Genomic DNA, 10,691 nt, shown 5'->3' with positions numbered 1-10,691 from the left:
GTCTAGAAATCCTACAATTTCTTAGTTCGCTTAAACTAATGCTCTGATACCAACTGTGACATCCCCTAATTTCTCGGCCAGAAAAGACCGATTTAATTTATGCTTTTTAAAATAAAGTCAGAGAATCTTTTTAAAAGATGTTGCGGAATTGGTCCCCAAAAACAAAACATGATAAAAGTTTGTCAAAACCTTTCTTTAAGAAATATATAATTTCCTTTTATATCAAAACCTCGGGATGTCATGTTCCGATACAGATCAAAAGCATAAACAAGACATTATAAGCCTTACAACAGTTATTCATAACTACTGGCCTATAATCCATAAATCACTCATCATCATCATCCGACTATGCTCGGGGTCCACTACCTGTAATATAAAAAGCTGAGTGGGTCAGGCTTGGAAGCCTGGTGAGCATATAGGGTTTTCAACCCACAATACATAAATTTATTATGTTTAAACATCAATCAGTCAACCAAATTTCCCTAACCCCATTATCTTATTAATTTCTTAAGGGTTTACCCTAAGATTCAACTATCACTCCTTCCTAAGGATTCATCCTAAGGAATAGGCACGAAGTCACATCGTCACCTGGGTTTATACAATAGGCACTAAGTCCATAGCTGCCAAGGTTTATTCAACATGTGCTAAGTTCATAGCTCTCATTCATCGACAGTATTGTTGACAGTATTCACCCCTGTCATACATGTCAATGGGTTTTTAGAGTACACCTTATTAACATATAGTTCACCCACCTACAGGTTGCAAGCCTGCTAGTGTTCCACAGACCATCTAGAATAGTCCATGGTTGTCATCCATACTCTGTTGAATGACGGGGGTCACCGTTTGGGTAAGGGCTTTTCTCATATTTCACCACTCATCCTCAACTTATGATCTCCTTTCACCACTCACCCTCAACTTATGATCAATATTACTGATCATCTCCTTTATCCAACTCGCCTTTCATCACACCCACTATTTCATCTACCCATGTTTTACCCAACATTTGTTTTTTGTAGATAAAAATACATATACAGTTTAAATTATTTAAAAACCTGTATAAATCATTCCTTCAACACCCATCTCAAATAAACAAACAATATATATTCACACAACACGTATTTTATGTAAAATACTTCATATCTATGTGTAAGGTGAAAGTAACTACACACTCACTTGATTAATGAAAATCGGGCAGCAATTCGTTTCCTAAAAACGATCGTTTCTAATAAAACTGGGAGTTTTATTGAGAAACCGGGCTCTGCGAGGGGTCGGGCTTCGAAACCGAAAAGATAAATTTTTCGGGCTTCTCGGGCACTTCGTGGCGTATTCTGGGGGTTATAATCGATACCGGGGCTTCGAGGGAAGTTGAAATGAAAGAAATATTGAAAAAAGGGCTAAAAATGACAAATTTTCAAAGTATACCCGGGAGGTCTCGCACCCTCCTATTTATAGGGTCGAGCCTCCTGATCCGATGGTTGAGAAGGAGCCACGCGTCGCAGATCCGAAGAGTAGCTCACGTGGGTTGCGCATGCGAGGCCCTCGCTGGCATGTTCTGATTGGACCGAAGTCCGGGTCCGATGAGGGGTTCATGGCTCACTGCGAGGCTCGGACGGATGAGTCACTACACACGCGTCGGATGCGAGGCTCGCCACCGAAGCTTATACGTGTAGTCAGCGGATTGGACCGCAACTCGGACTCGGAAGGACATGACACGCCTCGCCAGGTGGCTTCGTGACTCAGCAGATTTCGGACACGCGTCGGATGCGAAGCGAGGACACGTGGCCGAAGTGCACGTGTGCGAAATTCCTCGGTTTTGGGGTTTTTTCTCGTTTTTCGCGCCAAAACTTCTAAAATCCTTAACTTTCGCATACGAGCTCCGTTTTTGACGTTCTTTATATGCACGCGTAGGTAAAATTACGCTCTACAACTTTCGTTTAGACTTCGTCGGCTGATTTTCACTTTAATTTTTATATTATTATTTTTAACAGACCGGGACAGGAAATCCGTTAAAAATTCATAACTTCTTCATCCGACGTCCGTTTTCGTCAGACTTTTTACCGTTGTGCTACTATTTACGAGACCTTCGATTATCGTTTAGGTTATGTCGGCTAAAAATCACTCGATCTAAAATTCGAGTTTTTAGCTGTCTACTGCTAAGCCGAAACTTCGAAAAATCATAACTTCCTCATACGAAGTCAGATTTGGGTGTTCTTTTTATACCTACTCTCGGTTTAATGAACACTACGAGTTTCGTTTAGATCACTAAGGCTAAAAAGTAGTTTATCAAAAACTCACTTTTTACGACATTCAACACCGAGCCGGTTTTGTCGTGAAACTTCGACAGGTCATAACTTCTTCGTTATAACTCGGATTTCGGCATTCTTTATGTATCCGTAATCCTTGTCACGATCACTAAAACTTTCTTAATAGATATCGACTTTATCTAAAATTTATTTTCGACGCTCATTTTTATTCTTAATTAATTAACTCCTAGTAATTAAGCATAAAACACATAAAACACATAGAATTCACATAATTTCTTTTTCATTTATTCAAAATGAGTTACAAAGGTTAACCTAGATTATCACCTTAATATTAATGCTTAGGCTAGAAACACGAGTGTTACAATTCTCTCCCCCTTAGGATGATTCCGTCCCCGGAATCACATATCACTAAACAACTGTGGGTAGCGACTCATCATGTCACTCTCCGTTTCCCAGGTGAGATTTGGTCCATTCGTATGTTTCCAGCGCACAAGCACTAAATCAACCATCTTGCGTCGCAACTTCATAGTCTTACGGTGAACGATTGCCTCAGGTTCTTCAATCAACCTCTTATTTTCATCCAACCTTAAATCAGAAATCGGAATTATGTCGGGCACATCTCCCGTGAACTTCCCCAAATAACACACATGAAATGTGTTATGAATACCCTCCAGTTCTTCCGGTAATTCTAGCTTGTAAGCTTGATTCCCGATCCTCCGAAGAACTTTAAATGGTCCAATAAACCTTGGACTCAACTTTCCCCTTCTACCAAACCTTATAAGTCCCTTCCACGACGAGACTTTAAGTAAAACCGAATCTCCAACTTCGAATGATATCGGTTGTCTTTTCTTGTCAGCATAGCTCTTTTGAGTAGCTAACATCCTTTCCCTAATCACTTTCAACTTTCCAGCAGTCTGATGGACTATTTCAAGTCCCATAAGCTGCTTTTCCCCAGCTTCCAGTCACCATGACGGCATTCAACACTTTTCCCCATACAAAGCGTGATAAGGTGCCATCTTGATGCTTGAGTGGAAACTATTACCCTAGAAAAATTCTACTAAAGGTAAATGTTCATCCCAGTTACCTTGGAATTCCAGGGTACATGTTCTCAGCATATCCTTCAACGTTTGAACCGTTTATTCGCTCTGACCATCGGTTTGCGGATGGTAAGCTGTATCCAAACACAACTTGGTACCCAATTCCTCTTACAGACTCCTCCAACACCTTGAGGTAAAACGACTGTCACGATCGGATACAATCGTTAACGGAACACCGTGAAGCCTCACAATTTCCTTCACATAAGAATTCGCAAGTTTATCCATAGACCATTTCTCGTTGGCTGCTATGAAATGCGCACTCTTAGTGAAGCGATCAACGACCACCTAAATCATGTCGTGACCGTTCCTTGTTCTGGGCAGTTTAGTCACAAAATCCATAGTGATGTCTTCCCATTTGCCCATGGGTATAGGCAAAGGTTCTAAACTCCCATACGGTTTCTGATGTTGTGCCTTAACCCTAGCACAAGTTACACACTCGGCCACATACTTTGCAACATCGAGCTTCATCGTCGGCCACCAGTAATAGGGTTTTAGATCCCTATACATTTTCGTACTGCCGGGATGAATCGAGTACATGGTTTTGTGAGTTTCTTCCATCAGAATATCTCTTACTCCTCCCGCCTTAGGTACCAAAATCCTATCTTTGAATACCTTCAGTCCTTGACCGTTTGTATCAAACACCAACGTTTTGCCCAAACGTTCCTCCTTTCGGTCATTTCTCTCTAAAGCTTCCTCTTGAGCTTTCACAATTGTCGAGACAACTTCAATTCTCAAAGCTCTTGGCCTTTTCTTTTCAAGATTTACCTTCCGACTGAGAGCATTAGCAACAACATTTTCTTTACCAGGGTGGTAAAGTATCTCACAGTCGTAGTCCTTGAGTAACTCTAGCCAGCGCCGTTGCCTCATGTTCAATTCCTTCTCCATACCTTTAAGGCGAATACTACCGCTGCCAACTCCAAACCATGAGTGGGATAGTTCTTTTCATTCTCTTTCAATTGCCTCGATGCATACGCTATCACTTTATCCCTTTGGGTCAGAACACAACCTAACCCAACTCCAGAGGCATTACTATAAAATGTGAAGTCATCAACTCCTTCAGGTAACGAAAGAATCGGTGCTTCACACAACTTCTTCTTTAACTTCTCAAAGCTTCCTATGCTTCTTATTCCAAGTATAGACAACTCCTTTGTGGGTCAAAGCTGTCAATGGAGTCGCGATCGAAGAAAAGCCTTGGATAAATCAGCGATAATATCCAGCTAATCCTAAAAAGCTTCAGATCTCCATAGGACTTTCAATCGTAACCTTCGAGTTACAAAATAAATCCTTATTGAGGACTCCTTCTTCTTCTTAGAATAAGTATTTTCCTTCGTTTATTGTAACAGACCGATGGGTCATGTTCTAATGGTCTCTCATTGTATACTGCACTACTTAGACTCAGATCTCCTAGGGACAAATTTCGGAGCAAACTATACCTTCCTTCATGTTCTAATGTGATACAATCACAGTTCAACATGTATCATTTCTAACTACCAACTTCTTTAACAATGAGTGCGATACTTCTATTGATCGCTTTGATCATTTCTCACTTCAATCTTCTGGCTTAAGTCAAATGATACACCGAACTTGGTTCTCTGAACCACATAATAAACTCATCTTAGTCGGACTCGATTCGATATGACCCCTATGTATTCGGCCAGAATGTATTCTATATATCCTGTCATATTCTACGTATTCTACCAGAATATATAAAGTGATAGTTAATTGCAAGTAACATGAAACATCCCAAAAATACAGTCCAATAATTTCGTTTTTAAACCATTAATAAAACCATAAATATCTTCATCATATAAAATCATAAGTCATGTATCACAGTTACATGTCAAAATATATCAGAGTATAAACATCCCAGGTTAAACAAATGGTGTGTGCACTGCAATCTTTCCGAGCTCCTCTTTGAAAACTGAGTACCTGAAACCAAAACTGAAAACCGTAAGCACGAAGCTTAGTGAGTCTCCCCAATCTACCACATACCATACACATATAACATGCAACTAGGAGATACGGGCCCCGCCCACACTTATGGAGATACGGGCCCCGCCCACACTCCGCTAACTAGGAGATACGGGCCCCGCCCACACTCCGCTAACTAGGAGATACGGGCCCCGCCCACACTCCGCTATCTCTGAGATACGGGCCCCGCCCACACTCAACTACTTCGAGATACGGGCCCCGCCCACACTCGACTACTGTGAGATACGGGCCCCGCCCACACTCAGCTGCTATGCCAAAACATACAAGTATCACACAAACAACATGTATAACTAATCTATCGTTCAGTCATATATCATAATCAAGTACAACTATGAGATACGGGCCCCGCCCACACTCGACTAATAAGAGATACGGGCCCCGCCCACACTCAGCTACTATGAGATACGGGCCCCGCCCACACTCACTAGTCATGAATATACATACAAGCTCAAAACGAACAGCAAATATTACTAGCATATAAATATGTACCATATCAGCTATCTATGAGATACGGGCCTCGCCCACACTCAGCTACTATGAGATACGGGCCCCGCCCACACTCGCATTCCTAACAACATATACAAGCATCACACAGACAACAAGTATAGCAATCCAATAATCTGACTGATATCTATACTCAGATAATAATGAGATACGGGCCCCGCCCACACTCAGCTACTAACACATCTCATGTACGGGCCGAACTTGGTGCCTTAGACCCGTTCCTACTGGAAGAGGACTCACCTCATACTGCTGAAGTCCTGCTGACAAAACCCTAGCTGCTTGATGACAGATTCCCGAATCTGTCAATCATCAAAATAACACCCAATTAATAATCGGGTTCCAACACTTATCCATAAATCCATGCTTGGGGTAAAAGACTACCTTACCCCTGACTTAGCTTGACTCCAGCCCAAGGCCCAATCCAAAGGCCCAAAAAGTCTAATAATGAACCAAGGCCCAACTATGGCCCAATTTTCCAAATTGGGCCCAAACCTCAACATGGTATTGCCTTAAGGCCCAATCATTTATTCTTGGTCCAACTCTTGGCATTCTAAGGGCCCAATACCATATAATCATCAAGGTCCCATCTACGGCCCAATTTTCCAAATTGGGCCCAAACCCTCATATGGGCCTTACCCTAAAGCCCATCTAAATATTCTAGTCCATAAGATTATTCTTGGATGGCCCATATTGGCCCAATTACCAAAGCCCAATAGGAAAGCCCAACTCAAGGTATAAAATGACGATTAGGGTTAAGTGTTTCTCACTTAACCCATTAAGGACTTAATCCATTAAGTCCTTTACTCTACTAGATAAATGATATGGAATAATTTGGGCTTAATACACAATTCAATCCCAATGGCCCAAAGGTAGGTCCCAATAAGTCCAAGGCCCAAATACTCACAATTAGGGTTTTCTAAACCCTAATTAGGGTTTCCCCCCAAACATGGCCCAATAGGCCCAAAATTAATCTTTAAGCCCATTAGGGTTTTGCTAGGTCCATTAGGGTTTTGCTAGTGGGGCACCACCCACTACCACCTCGGGTAGTGGTGGTCAATGGCGGCGGCCACCACCTTACGGTGGTGGTTCTTATTATTTTTTTCATTATTCAATGCTAATTACAGTTACAAGGCTTTTATCCAAAATAACACACACACACTCACTAACACACACACACACTGACTAACATAATACACACACACAGCCACCCTAGTGGTGGCCGGTGGTGGTAGAGGGTGGCAGCCACCACCTCACGGTGGTGGTGGCTGTTCTTATTTTTCCGGTTATACAAAACACACGCACCAACAGAAATGTACACACACAAACTATATGGTCACCAAACGACCCCAACGACCACCTGGTGGCGCAAGGCGGCGACAGAAGCGACAGAATGGAAAGGCAGCGACAACAGCCACCACCTGACGGTGATGGCGGCGATTCCCTCGATTCCCAGCCGAGCAAACCCCTACACACGCTTCGTGGTCACGATCTAAAGAGCGAAACGTCCCCAACTCAGCCGCTACGGTTGGCAAGCGACGACAGGAAACCCAGCAACGGCGGCCAAAGCCCACCATCGGTTCCCGTCGACGTACACGACGTCAGGCCACAGAAGAACGAGGAAGAAGGTGTAGGTAGTGGCGGTGGTCCTTCCCCGGTAGTTCCCGGCTTCACCGGCAGTGAAATCGTAGCGGCAGTGCTCGAAATCGGCTGGCAGCGGCGGCAGCAGCTTCGCTCGTCTAACTCCTCACAGCCTCGTCGCCAAAACCTTGACTCGTTGAACTCTCTCTCTCGTCGATAGAACACATGGTGGAAGTCCGGTGGTGCTAGGCGGTCGGAAACGAGCGCGGTGGATGGTGGCGCCGGAGACGGAAAGAAGAGTGGGGCGGCTGCATTCTAACTCCTAGGGTTAGGGTTTCTAATATACCAAATATATATGGAGGCTGCATGAGACGCACCCGAGTCCCTCCAAATTTCTTCCCATTTTTACGAGTTCAGCCCCTCCTTCATTAAAGCTTTTCAACTTTAATCTAATATTTACTCTTTTGCCCCTGAGCCTCTAAAATATTTTCAAAAGAAGTCCCATAATTACCATTTAGTCCCTGCCTTCATAAATACTTACAAAACTAATCTGGAACTTACAATTTTAACCCCCAACTTCTAAAATTCTTCGCAATTTAGGCCGGGACTTACATTTATTAATTTATTTAAATAAACGGGGCGTTACAACTCTCCCCCACTTAAATTAGATTTCGTTATCGAAATCATTTCTTACCATTCCTTACACGCCCAACCACTATAGTGAGATGGTCACCATCCTGGGCACACCCTAGCCTTCCCAGGGTAACCGTGACCATCCTTCGCAAGGCCCTAAAATCTACAGATGAACAAATTCCTTGCAAAAAGATCACATCTACCCCGTCTGAAATCTGTTGTCTCGAGATGGTCTGAATCCCTGACAGACCACTCATACCGAATCATTATTGCTGAATCCAGTCCACTTGTCTCTCAGCTGCCTACTCATCTCCTGATAACTCAAGGCTCCCACTAGAAAAACAGAATCACAGATCCACTTATCCCTGTGATTCACTTATACTTGACCAAAACTCAGATAATCCCGTTGTAAGTGACTTAGCATATCCCAAGCTATCTGTGACTCTAACCATACATGAAATCCCAAAATACCATTACTGCTTGAGATACTGAACTGTCCGAAGCATTGAAATTCCTGAAACACTAAACTGTCTGGAGCAGTATGTTGCGCCCTGGCTGCCTTCCAAAATCTACCAAGACCTCCCTGATCTCAAATTGTTCATTAGTCATCTGAAAATACCGGGTTCCAGCCCGGCTGCGGAGCCAAAGGACTCCCTACTTAGTCACTTCACATGACTTCTGAACGAAATCCTTCTCTGGAACTAGCTGCCACTAGTTATCATGCCACTGAGGCCCTAATAACTTTCTGATCTAACTGATCGAGTCCATACGTCGAATCCTGACGTCACTAGACCCAAGGCTAAAAGTGATTGCTACATGACCATTGGTATCCTTATGTCATGAATGAACTTAAGCAGTCCATTGCTTTCTTGCTCTCATAGCTGTAGTGACGCTTCTACAGTCTTATCACTGGCTTAACCATGTCTAATCCGTCTGGGTAATTCTGCAATCCAATCCGTGGATTTCCCTATCCTCACTGCTACACCCGAACTGGTGGGTACTACTGTTCTTTCCGCGCCCTAACAACGCACTCACGCTATCTACCCACCTAGTGAATGCTACGGCTACCCTCGTAGACTTACAACACTCTATCACTATCTGGCTGCTAGTGAATGCTACGGCTACACCCGCAAACTTACAACACTCTAATACTATCTGGCTGCTAGTGAATGCTACGGCTACACCCGCAGACTTACAACACTCTAACACTATCTGGCTGCTAGTGAATGCTACAGCTACACCCGCAGACTTACAATACTCTAACACTATCTGGGTCGATCGCGCGTTTGACCCAACTCTCTACTGAACTCATGTCCTGACTGGAATCCCCAACCTGATTCCCTAAGGCTTGCTAGCAAACATACGGGAACGCGATCTCCTTATTGGCAAGTTTTTCCGAACTTCCATCTCACACTATCCTCAACCCATACAGCCGCTTGGGCTGTCTTCTTTCCAGACAAGGATGCGAAACTTATCCCAGTTTCAAAACTGCTCCTACTTCTGAATCCTTGGATGATTCTCCCCCACTTTGATTCAACTAACGTCTTACAACACACAATACCGGAAGGATTCTCAATCCTTCTTACCATTCTATGCCCAATCTGCTCAAAACCACGTTTACCATTGCTAGTGTTTCAATACTAGCCAGTCCAAAAGGTCACACCACCTCCAAGAACCCGAATAAATCTCCGGTAATAACTCGCTAGACCCAGGAAGCTCCGAATCTCAATCGGAGACCTCGGAATCTCCCACTGCATCACGACCTCTATCTTGGCCGGAACGACTAGAATACCCTTCTGATTGACAAGGTGCCCAAGAAATCGCACCTCGCGCAACCAGAACTCACATTTGGAGTACCTTGCAAAAGGTCTCTCCCTCCTCAGAGTCTCTAGCACCTTCCTCAGGCGCTCCTCGTGCTGCTCCTTAGTCCTGGAATAAACCAAGATGATGTTGTACTCTCCCCTTCTCGCCATTGATGCACTGTTTCTGGCCTTGCAGGCCTCTCAAAAGCTGATCTGAAATCTTAGGTCTCCTCCCGAGACCCTTCTACATAAACAACTGATATGGTTCCCTCTTACCAATGTGCTCCAAGTCAATTTCCCGTTATCGTGCTCTAGAAGTCATATCATTCAGGGTATTTCACCCCGAGATACTCACAATCTCCCTGCTATCATCCTACAGTATGTTCTGATACCTTACCTTCTTCATTTCCTCATCTGCTGCATACTGTCGTACCAAATAAGCTCTTTCCCGAGACTTGACGGTGATCTCTGCCATAGTGTCAGTCGTCTGGTGGAGATCTAACAACCCTTGCGCCAACTGCTGCGCCTCAATCGTTTGGGCAGACTCTGCTTGGAATCTGGTCGAAAAGTCATCCCATGACATAACATTAACCGCTTCATCACTCAACTCACTACAAACCTCTTCCTGTCAATCTCGTGCTCTGTCTCTCAGGAGACAGAAAGTAAGTCGGATTTTGTCCCCTTTTCGAGACAACAGCTGGTACTGAAAGCGTTGGCAACATCTGCCAACCATCTGTTGCTAGCAATGTCTGAATTCCCAAAACATCCACATACGGGTCCCTATCATGACTGCTATCTCAGTGCAGAATGTACTCGACCTC

The 10,691-nt window shown here is 43.8% G+C and overlaps 1 long non-coding RNA gene across 1 annotated transcript; it reads right to left on the bottom strand.

Moving 5' to 3' along the window:
• Nucleotides 1-5,111: 5,111 nt before the first annotated feature.
• On the bottom strand, nt 5,112-7,744 carry LOC145133636 (uncharacterized). Its single transcript, XR_013718668.1, has 3 exons — nt 7,215-7,744; nt 6,098-6,156; nt 5,112-5,290 (listed from the first exon to the last, which is right to left on the bottom strand). It is a non-coding gene; the product is annotated as an uncharacterized LOC145133636 (long non-coding RNA).
• Nucleotides 7,745-10,691: the final 2,947 nt, after the last annotated feature.

This window comes from Lactuca virosa, chromosome 8 (assembly GCF_052849685.1).
Source record: "Lactuca virosa cultivar CGN04683 chromosome 8, Lactuca_virosa_CGN04683_v6, whole genome shotgun sequence".
In the NCBI taxonomy this organism is placed as follows: domain Eukaryota; kingdom Viridiplantae; phylum Streptophyta; class Magnoliopsida; order Asterales; family Asteraceae; genus Lactuca; species Lactuca virosa.
This window is presented reverse-complemented; position numbering and strand designations above follow the sequence as displayed.